The sequence below is a fragment of the Mercenaria mercenaria genome, chromosome 2, assembly GCF_021730395.1.
Source record: "Mercenaria mercenaria strain notata chromosome 2, MADL_Memer_1, whole genome shotgun sequence".
In the NCBI taxonomy this organism is placed as follows: Eukaryota; Metazoa; Mollusca; class Bivalvia; order Venerida; family Veneridae; genus Mercenaria; species Mercenaria mercenaria.
This window is the reverse complement of record NC_069362.1, coordinates 76,351,598-76,362,155: the sequence shown is the minus strand read 5'-3', so window position 1 is coordinate 76,362,155 and position 10,558 is coordinate 76,351,598. Positions and strand designations below refer to the sequence as shown.

General features: G+C 36.4%; 1 pseudogene; it reads right to left on the bottom strand.

Moving 5' to 3' along the window:
- Window positions 1-4,589: 4,589 nt before the first annotated feature.
- On the bottom strand, window positions 4,590-9,134 carry LOC128548533 (uncharacterized; annotated as a pseudogene).
- Between the last annotated feature and the right edge of the window lie 1,424 nt (window positions 9,135-10,558).

Below are 10,558 nucleotides of genomic sequence, written 5' to 3'. Positions count from 1 at the left end.
TCCATCCGATGAGCTTGATGTTGTACTTTAACAGAATTTTTACATTTTCGCATTTGGAGTCGTGGCTGATGTCAAGCACGATAAATTGTTTGACTCATTGCTGTAAAGAGAATGTAGATAAATACTGTGATAAAGTATATGGAATTCTGGAATACATATGTTCTAGTCAGTAAGGAATAACCGAGACATTCTGGACAAAATTCATCTGAAGAGCTACCAGACTGCATATGTTAGAATGTATTGTCGGAATACTAAAACACTTCTACTTCCTCTGGAAACCACTTCTATACCCGATACATTTGAAAACTTTTGGTCTCTTACATTAATACATTTATAATTATTCATAATTATTTAAATCAATAAATGTACCTGTCATCCTCGTATTATTCCATGATCACTAAAAACTTCTCAACTAACTTAATGTCCACAATTGTCTGGGTTCTGCTACCATTCCCTGGGTACCCATTAATGTTGACGTCATTTTGAGAGGTAACGTTCTGGTTTAAAAAAAAATGGGACATGTGAACCTTTCTTATACCGACAATGGCACACAGAAAGTCTCCATCTGAAAAGTGGTATCCAGATCTCTCATATAAACATTTGTCCACTATAAATAATATCTTTTAGGTCCTAATTCTCTACAATAAAATATAAACATGTAAGCAACATTAAAGTAATAAGAAGTCCCCATAACTGGAGTGGTTTCTGAATATAACTGTATATATAACAATAGACCCATGAATGTATGTGTGATTACATGGATGATGCTTGCTATGTTGCTTCTGATGTGAACAAATGAGATATTTGAATGTAACACTGCCTTGCCTCCAAGTTTGCCCTATCCTGACTACAAACCTCCCCTACATATACCTACATTGCGTAATAATGAGAAACTGCACATCAAAGAAAAGCTATGTGTTACTCAAAATAAGAGCGTACAACTTGTTCCTGGGGACTGGCAGGCTTTGCCCGCCGGCGTAAATATAAGTTTTTCTCCACTACACTACCAATGTACTAGTATTCTTATTAAATACAAACTGATTGCTCTTATCAAAACACCTTTGCCAGAGAGAACCGCTTATATTTGGCTTGTTATTATGGTTATAACTAGCATTGTTAAATGTTGCAAGTTGTTGACTTGTGACATTTTTCTAAGACCCTCTCCTTTTCATTAGACAAAATTTTTGTCAGCTCTGGGAATACTGGTTTTCGACAGGTTCTTGGTATTCCAGTGGGAACTTACTGCGCGCCAGTCGTCACAAACTTGTTTTATACTGTTATGAAAAAAGATTTTACGATAAAACTGATCGCCAGATACCCAGGCAAATGTCATCAGTGTACTTCACGCTGTCTGGACAATAAATCAAACATTGCTCCTATGTCCGCTAATATAAACCCTAAACAGCTTCAGTTTAATATGGCGGACAATTTGAACACCATTGCTTCCATTGACTATCATCTCTCCATTAATAATGGTTTATACGTACGAAAATATGTCGTGAGAGATGACTTTAATTTTGATATTTCCCTAACCATGACTGTGATCTAACCCGTGCCACATCTTATAGAGTTTAGTATAGTGATGGTGTGACAGGCGGTGACTCCGTGGCAACTAGCTCCTAAATCTTCCTCTTGTGACGGACTTGTTTGATATTTGTCCAATGCCCTGATTCGTTGTGCCCGTAATTGTGCTTCCTTTGGTGCTCTGACTTCTGCAAAGTCATCAAGTAAATACGTTAAGGGTTCCATTGATTCTGATTTACATAAGCATGTTTTGTTTTACAATGTCTTAGGGATTCATTTTATTTACACTGTCATGTAACACAGGAATATGGTAGATGTAAGAGAGTGAGACCTAGTTTAACCCCCCAGTGGCATTTTTGTCTCTGATCGTTCAAAGGCGGTTCCCTGATGTAATGCTTTTACATGTATGTTTATGTCTGTTTATTACTTCTATGTCAGTATTATTTCATTCATTCGTGTCACTGTGCAAATATGCGCAGCCGCTGTGTACGTGTAGACATTGACCTTAAACATGCCCGTATTTCCTCGTTGACTGCTGTGTGGTTGGCTGCGTTTTTTGAATATGGCTTTTCCTGTTTGATTTCTTGTTTTGTTGGTCGAAAATTTATTGACTCCCTGGAAAAAAGTTCAGACATATTTCAAAGGATCATAAACAATCTGTAAAATCGTTCAGTCACCTGTTTTAGTTTCTATGCATTGTTCTTTTCTATTTGAGATGGAAAATGATATATCAATATTGTAATCTAGAAACCTGTTTATCATCATATCTTAACCCTTAACCAATAGAAATAACAAGAGGGCCAAGATGGCCCTAGGTCGCTCACCTTAGAAACACACCATAACACACCATAACAGTGTTGTAAACATGTTTGACCTAGTGATTTCATGGAAATAAATATTCTGACCAATTATCATTAAAATTGGAGCAAAAATCTTGAGTATAAATAAGTATTTTCTTTGATTCGACCTGTGACCTAATTTTTGACCCCAGAGCACGAGACCCATATTCGAACTTGACCTAGATTTCATCAAGACTATCATTCTGACCAAATTTCATGAAGATCAATTGAAAAATACAGACTCTATCGCATACACAAGGTTTTTCTTTGATTTGACCTAGTGACCTACTTTTTGACCGAAGATGATCCATTTTCAAACTCGGCCTAGATTTCATTAAGGTTATCATTTTGGACTTAATTTCAGGAAGATCAATTGAAAAATACAGCCTCTATCGCATATACAAGCTTTTCCTTTGATTTGACCTAGTGACCTACTTTTTGACCCCAGAGGATCCATATTCGAACTTGACCTAGATTTCAACAAGGCATTCATTCTGACCAAAATTCATGAAGATTAATTGAAAAATACAGCCTCTATCGCAGACACAAGGTTTTTCTTTGATTTGACCTAGTGACCTAGTTTTTGACTCCAGATGACCCGTTTTCGTATTTGGCCTAGATGTCATCAAGGTTATCATTCTGACCAAAATTCATGAAGATTAATGGAAAAATACAGCCTCTATCGCATACACAAGGTTTTTCTTTGATTTGACCTAGTGACCTACTTTTTGATCCCAGATGACCCATTTTCGAACTCAGCCTAAATTTCACCAAGGTAATCATTCTGATTAAAATTCATGAAGATTAATTGAAAAATACAGCCTCTATCGCATACACAAGGTTTTTCTTTGATTTGACCTAGTGACCTAGTTTTGACCCCAGATGACCCATTTTCGAACTCGGCCTAGATTTCATCAAGGTAATCATTCTGACCAAAATTCATGAAGATTAATTGAAAAATACAGCCTCTATCGCATACACAAGGTTTTTCTTTGATTTGACCTAGTGACCTAGTTTGTGATCCCAGATGACCGACTTTCAAACTCGGCCTAGATTTCATTAAGGTAATCATTCTGACCAAATTTCATAAAGATCAGTTAAAAAAACAGTCTCTATCGCATACACAAGGTTTTTCTTTGATTTGACCTAGTGACCTAGTTTTTGACCCCAGATGACCCATTTTCGAACTCGGCCTAGATTTCATCAAGGTAATCATTCTGACCAAAATTCATGTAGATTAATTGAAAAATACAGCCTCTATCGCATACACAAGGTTTTTCTTTGATTTGACCTAGTGACCTAGTTTTTGACCCCAGATGACCCACTTTCAAACTCGGCCTAGATTTCATCAAGGTAATCATTCTGACCAATTTTCATGAAGATCAGTTGAAAAATACAGCCTCTATCGCATACACAAGCTAAATGTTGACAGACAGACGACAGACGACAGACAGACGACAGACGACGGACGCCGGACATTGAGCGATCAGAAAAACTCACCTGAGCATTGCTCAGGTGAGCTAAAAAGTGCGTACGCAATTGACACTTTGTCAAAACACAAAATATGTATTTTTATCCTGCATATTTTCTGTTGATGTACGTATTTGTGTAGCCTAAGCAATAAATCTTACTGATTTTTAATTTCGATCCATCAAAATGAAGGTTAATCATCCTTTGAAGTTTTAAGTGATACAGCAATAAATATTATTTGCATAAAACTGTAACAGCTACTGTCATCTGTTTCTGGAAAGGAAAATACACAAGATAATGAGCCGTCGTCTACTTATAATGTGTCCATGTTGCTGATTTTACATTTTGTCTCAATGTGTCATCTACTCGCCTCATGCAATTATCACATAAAGTTTGCTGACCATGGACCCAGTAGTTCGCCAGTTGTTGGTATAGAAGAACCTGTTTTATTTCTCAATTGCGCTGTGACCTTTGAATTATTAATCCCCTCCCCCGCCCCAATAAATGGAGTTATCTCCTGACCACAGATAGTCATAACATGTAATAAGACTGGTCTCAAGTCATTAGTCGAAAATGCATGTATGTCAGGACGGTATGTGAAAATTAACTTCAAAGCAATTTCTGGCCAAACACCTTGCAAACTATAGAACATGACTGTCGAGATGGGTGGACGAACAGACAAGGCAACAATTACACGACCCCTCTCCCGACAGTAAAATTGTATTAGAGATAAAACATATAAGGCAGAAAATATTATCATTTATGAAGTATGTCTCTATTCCTTATTCCTTATTCAAAACGCGAATAAGTAACAGACAAATTAACACCAGATAAAGTCTCATCTCGTTCACCATTTTTTCAATATGTTTTAGTAACACACCTTTTAACTTACAAAACGTATTGTATCCTACTTAATTATTCCTTATTCCAACGCAAATCGGTAACAGATGAACTAGAACCAGATGAAGTTCCAAATCTTATGTTCAACATGATTCATTAAGCTATACTCAAACCCATACGTTACTTGTTACTTGTTCGGCCGCGAATTAGTAACAGATCAAATACCACCAAATGAAGTCCAAATAGACCACACTTTTGTTCAGCATGATTCAGTTAGCTATAGTAAGTCATATAAAACTGATTCTGAACATGTCTGGATTATAGTGTACCCGGACGAATAAGTAAAAGATGTACTAGCACCAGATGCAGTCCAAAATCTTATGTTCATGATGATTTAGTAGCCTATAACAGTTCCAATAAAACCGATTTGAATAAGTCTGAAATATATTGAACCCTTACGTTAAGTGTTACTTATTCGGCCGCGAATAAGTAACATATGAAATACCACTAGATGAAGTCGCAGATTGACCACAGTTTTGTTGTTCATGATTAATTAAGCTATAACAAGTCCAATAAAACTGATTCTGAACATGTCTGAATTATATTGATCCCGTACGTTACTTAATACTGATTCGGGCATGAATACTAGCACTAGCCGAGGTCCAAAACCTTATGTTCAGCTTGATTCAGTAGCCTATTACAAGTCCTATAAAACCGATTTTGAACATGTCTGAATTATATTGAACCCGCATGTTACTTGTTGCTTATTCGGTCGCGAATAAGTAACAGATAAAATACCACAAGATGAAGGCGCAAATCGAACGCACTTATGTTCAGCATGATCAAGTAATATAAATCTGGTTCTAAACATGTTTGAATTATATTCAACCCGTACGTTACTTATTACTTATATGGGCACGAATAAGTAAAAGATGTACTAGCACCAGATGCAGTGTCAAATCTTATGTTCAGTATGATTTAGTAGCCTTTTAACAAGTCCTATAAAACCGATTTTGAACATGTCTGAATTATATTGAACCCGCACGTTACTTTACTTATTCGGCTGCGAATAAGTAACAGATGAAACACCACCAGATGAAGTCGCAAATCGACCAAAATTATGTTCAGCATGATTGAGTAAGCTTCAGTAAGTCGTATAAATCTGATTTTGAACATGTCTATATTATATTGAACCCGGACGTTACTTATTACTTATTCGGGCACAATCAAGTAAAAAACGAACTAGCACCAGATGAAGTTCCAAAATTATGTTCAGCAGGATGCAGTAAGCTATAATAAGACCTATAAAACCGATAATAAACATGTCTGAAATATATTGAACTCGCAGGTTACTTGTTACTTATTCGGCCACGAATAAGTAACAGATAAAATACCGCCAGATGAAGGCGCAGATCGAACACACTTATGTTCAGCATGATTTGGTTCTGAACATGTTTGAATTATATTCAACCCGTACGTTACTTATTACTTATTTGGTCACGAATAATGGTCACGAATAAGTAAAAGATATACTAGCACCAGATGCAGTCCCAAATCTTATGTTCAGTAGCCTGCAACAAGTCCTATATAACCGATTTTGAACATGTCTGAATTATATTAAACCCGCACGTTACTTATTCGGCCGCGAATAAGTAACAGATGAAATACCACTAGATGAAGTCGCAAATGGATCAAACTTATGTTCAGTATGATGTTTGGACAGTTGCAGGTATGGGACCTTTCCACAAGTTACAAGGTTCCAGTAAGGACCTGTGAGTTTCAGGTAAAATAATCCAAGACCCTGAAGTATAGAAGCGACATTATTCGATTCTAAGTCTTTCTTTACTGCCACTAGTTTCCCATTTTGTGACATCACTGTTTCCAGAACACTCACAAATTCATTTCTGTGGACAAACACTTCTGCTGCGGTCTGGAAAAAAGCATTGAACCTATTGTCCTTGTAATTTCCGATGAGAGATTTCACACCATTCTTAGAGCAGTATGTCTCCCAACGATCTCTGACACCAAGATGGTTTCCCGCTGGACCGAACGTTTCGGCAACTTGTCGCACAACACGATTGGCAATGGACTCGGACTTCCATGGGTTGAAGAAAGAAATCTTTTCACTCTCATCAGTCTCATTTTTCAGGGATTGTTCAAAGTCTTTCAGGGCAGGGGTAGTGTAATTATGTAGGCCTAGAAGTACGTGGGCCATGCAGTGAAAATGAAGGACCTCCTCTTTATCACCTCCATACTCCGCAAGCATATCATTACGCCATTCATCTAACAGTCTGTCAGCTTTTTTTTTCATTGGATGCTCGGTCACTCATTGTAAATGATAATTTGTTTAATGTCTCTGCCAAGTATTCGGGGTTTTTTTTCAGGGACGATAACTGATTAAGGTGTGTCTGCGTAACAGTTTGTATGGTATCGGCTGTTTCATTAGCAACTCTCGTAAATCCAAGGCTTATGACATCGCCTGAATCTAAAGTAACTGAAGTATCTAGAATTTTCTGTTTTCGTCTAGTCGTGCCATCTCTACCTAATCCCCTGCTGTGAATTTTCAAGTTTGTCTGCAATAAATGCCTTGCATATATAGTGACCTTCATCAATGATTTTCTGTGATGATGTTGCATTTGGTAGGTCGTCAATTTTTTTTCCAAGGACATGGGAAACAACTGCCTTTATTACAGGAGACATCTTTTCCGTGGCAACTTCAAGTCCTGCCAACTCCATTATACACAGTCGTATATTTTCATTGTACATGCCTTTCTCATTTTTTGTTTTCACAGAATCTACTTTCACTTCTTCAAGTTCTTCCTCGAGTTCTGACAACCTTTGTTCCTTTTCACTTAATTCAAATTTCATTTTGATCATATTTTCAGAACAATCACACTCTTTTTCAACTGATTCACTGCTTTGTACCTGTGACCTTAAATTTGCAATTTCAATTTTAAGATAACTGTTTGATTTTTGCAACATGATTTTCTTGGCAATTTCTGTGTCAATGCGATCTGACAGGGATTCAACAGTGTCTTTCAAACCCATATTTTCACGTTTCAATTTTTCATTTTCACGCTTAAGGCTAGCGAATGACGACTGGTCAAGTGCTTTCAACTTTAACATTCTATCCTGTTTGATGACAGTTCTTTGACATTCTCGGAGCTTGTGAAGATTTCGTCTAGCAGTTTCGTCTCTTTTATTAACATTCTTCACGGAGTAATGCCCTTTCAAATTCTGTAAGTTTTCCTGACAACTTGTCAGCTCTTCTTTCAATTTATTTAACTTGTGTTCTTGGATGCGTGTTTTGTATTGCATAACATTCAAGTCTTTCACTTCTGATTTCAAGGAGTCTGCTGAAGCTTCTGTTTGCACTGATTTATTAAGATCAACTTTTACACTTTGACTTTGCACATTTGTACTTTCACAAGTTTTGATTGGGGAAATGCTACTAGTAGTGTCTTTGGTGGAAGGGATGATGGTTGGTCTTTGTGTAGAGTTTGGAACTGGGCTACTGAATGTTTTATTTAAAAGTTCTGTCACATTTTTAATGCCTTTCACTTTTTTCTTATGCACAAGTTTCTTTTTCTGATCCTTAACATATTTTAGCTTATTCAGTATAACAGGTGCACTGGCATTCTGAAAGTCAGGATTAATGTCACGTAACAATGACACAAACTGGATTAAAGTGTAACCCCTTCCATCACAATATGCTTTCAACTCTAATGCGAGTCCGTTTGGGATTTCCGTTATAATTTGTAGTTTCTGGCTTTCAATAACATCAACTGTTATTCCTGCCGACTGACAGAATGGACCGAGGGTCGACATCTTTACAACAACTTGATTCACTTCATCACAGCCAAATCTGAAAATAGAAAAAAAAATTCAATCAAAACTTAAAAATCGGGCATAGCTTCCGCACTAGCCGCTGGGCAGCAATTCATGTTTTCCAAATTAGCATATCATTTAAAATTGTGGCAGTAGGGTATTTATGTATTCACTTTTTTATTTACCTGTTGTATATTTAAGTATTTTTCGACCGAGTACGAAAGTTCGATAATTATTGAGGACGAAAAAGAAAATAATTAAACCGCCGTTGGCTTCATTAAAGTCTAATGAAAAAGTTATATATTGCACGAATATAATATTATAAGTGATACACTTCAATAATTTCATCAATTGAATACATAATTACGGCATTTTTCCATAAAATTTATGATTTTCAATGACGCAAAATCAGCGGCGGTTTTGAAACTGTTCATTCATATGGACGTCGCTAGAAAACGGAAAATTTCGCCATTAATAGCCAATTATTGTTAATAATATGTACATTTATAATAAAATAAACTTCTTACCTTTACATTTCTTCCAAATGTTTACTTTGATCATTGTTTTTTAACACACATTGATCGATTTTTATCCTGGTATGATGATCATTTATTTTAGCGAGGTAAACAATATGGCGGCCGCGAGGTCGGCTCGGGTCAAATTTTAAGTAGTTCATTTTCATCCGCATTTGCGACGCACTTCCCGATGGTTTAGAATTATGATCTATATATCAAAATAATTCTGAGAGCATGTAGAATCAGAAAAATATATTATATTTGTGATTTTTTTAGAAATGTAATGAGAAGTATGTCCCGACTTCGGCGGATTATATCTCGGGGTGGAAGACGAATATGCAAATTATAAAAACACCTTTGGACAGCTCAGCCAATCACCTGTCTTTTGATGTGTGATGCATGAATGAAACATCGATTTTAGTAAGTCGCATTTTAATTGTAAACATACAGATGCATCGGGTGTTCTAGCCATGATACTAATTATCTGATTAGCGTGAAATTGACCATTAACTCTTACATAACCTAGGGCATCTGGCACTGCATGATAAGGGATCATGAAATGATTTGGTTAGAAAGATAATTTTATTGGCTTTAATTTGGTGTATGAATTAAGAAATTATGACAACAAAAAATAATTTTATGGCAAAAAGAGTCAAGAAGGTATTGGATTTTCACAGAATTCCAGCTGATAAGCCATTGATTTACTGATTGAGTGTGGTTGCTAAATAAGTCGTATAAACCTGATTCTGAACATGTCTGTATTATATTGAACCCGTACGTTACTTAGGGTAAATTCGGGTAACTGAGCCACCCGGGTAACTGAGCCACTTACCGATTATACCCGAATTTCCCCTATTACTTATTCGGACACGATCATGTAAAAAACGAAGAAGAATCAGATGAAGTCCCAAAACTATGTTCATCAGGATGCCGTAAGCTATAATAAGACCTATAGAATCGATTTTGAACATGTCTGAAATGTATTGAACCCGCACGTTACTTGTTACTTATTCGGTCGCGAATAAGTAACAGATGAAATACCACCAGATGAAGTCGCAAATCGAACACACTTATGTTCAGCATGATTAAGTAAGCTATAACAAGTCATATAAATCTGGTTCTGAACATGTTTGAATTATATTCAACCCGTACGTTACTTAGTACTTATTTGGGCACGGATAAGTAAAAGATGTACTAGCCCCAGATGCAATGCCAAATCATATTTAGCGTTTGAATAAGGAATAAGTAACAAAATGAAACCAGTTACTTATTCCTTACTCGCCTTATATGATTTTTTCGTGAAATGGATATGAGATGTGTTCAGAACACGTTTTGTAGGTGTGACAGTGAGTTGCAAAATCATGTTGAAGAAATGATGAACGAGATGAGATGTTATCTGGTGTTCATTCGTCTTTTACTTATTCGATTTCCAATTATTCGCCTTCTGCAATTTTCTGGTGAAAGAAAGATGCCATGTGTTCGGAATACGTTTTGTAGGTTAAAAGGTGTGTTACTAAAACATATTGAAACAAGAGCACCGCC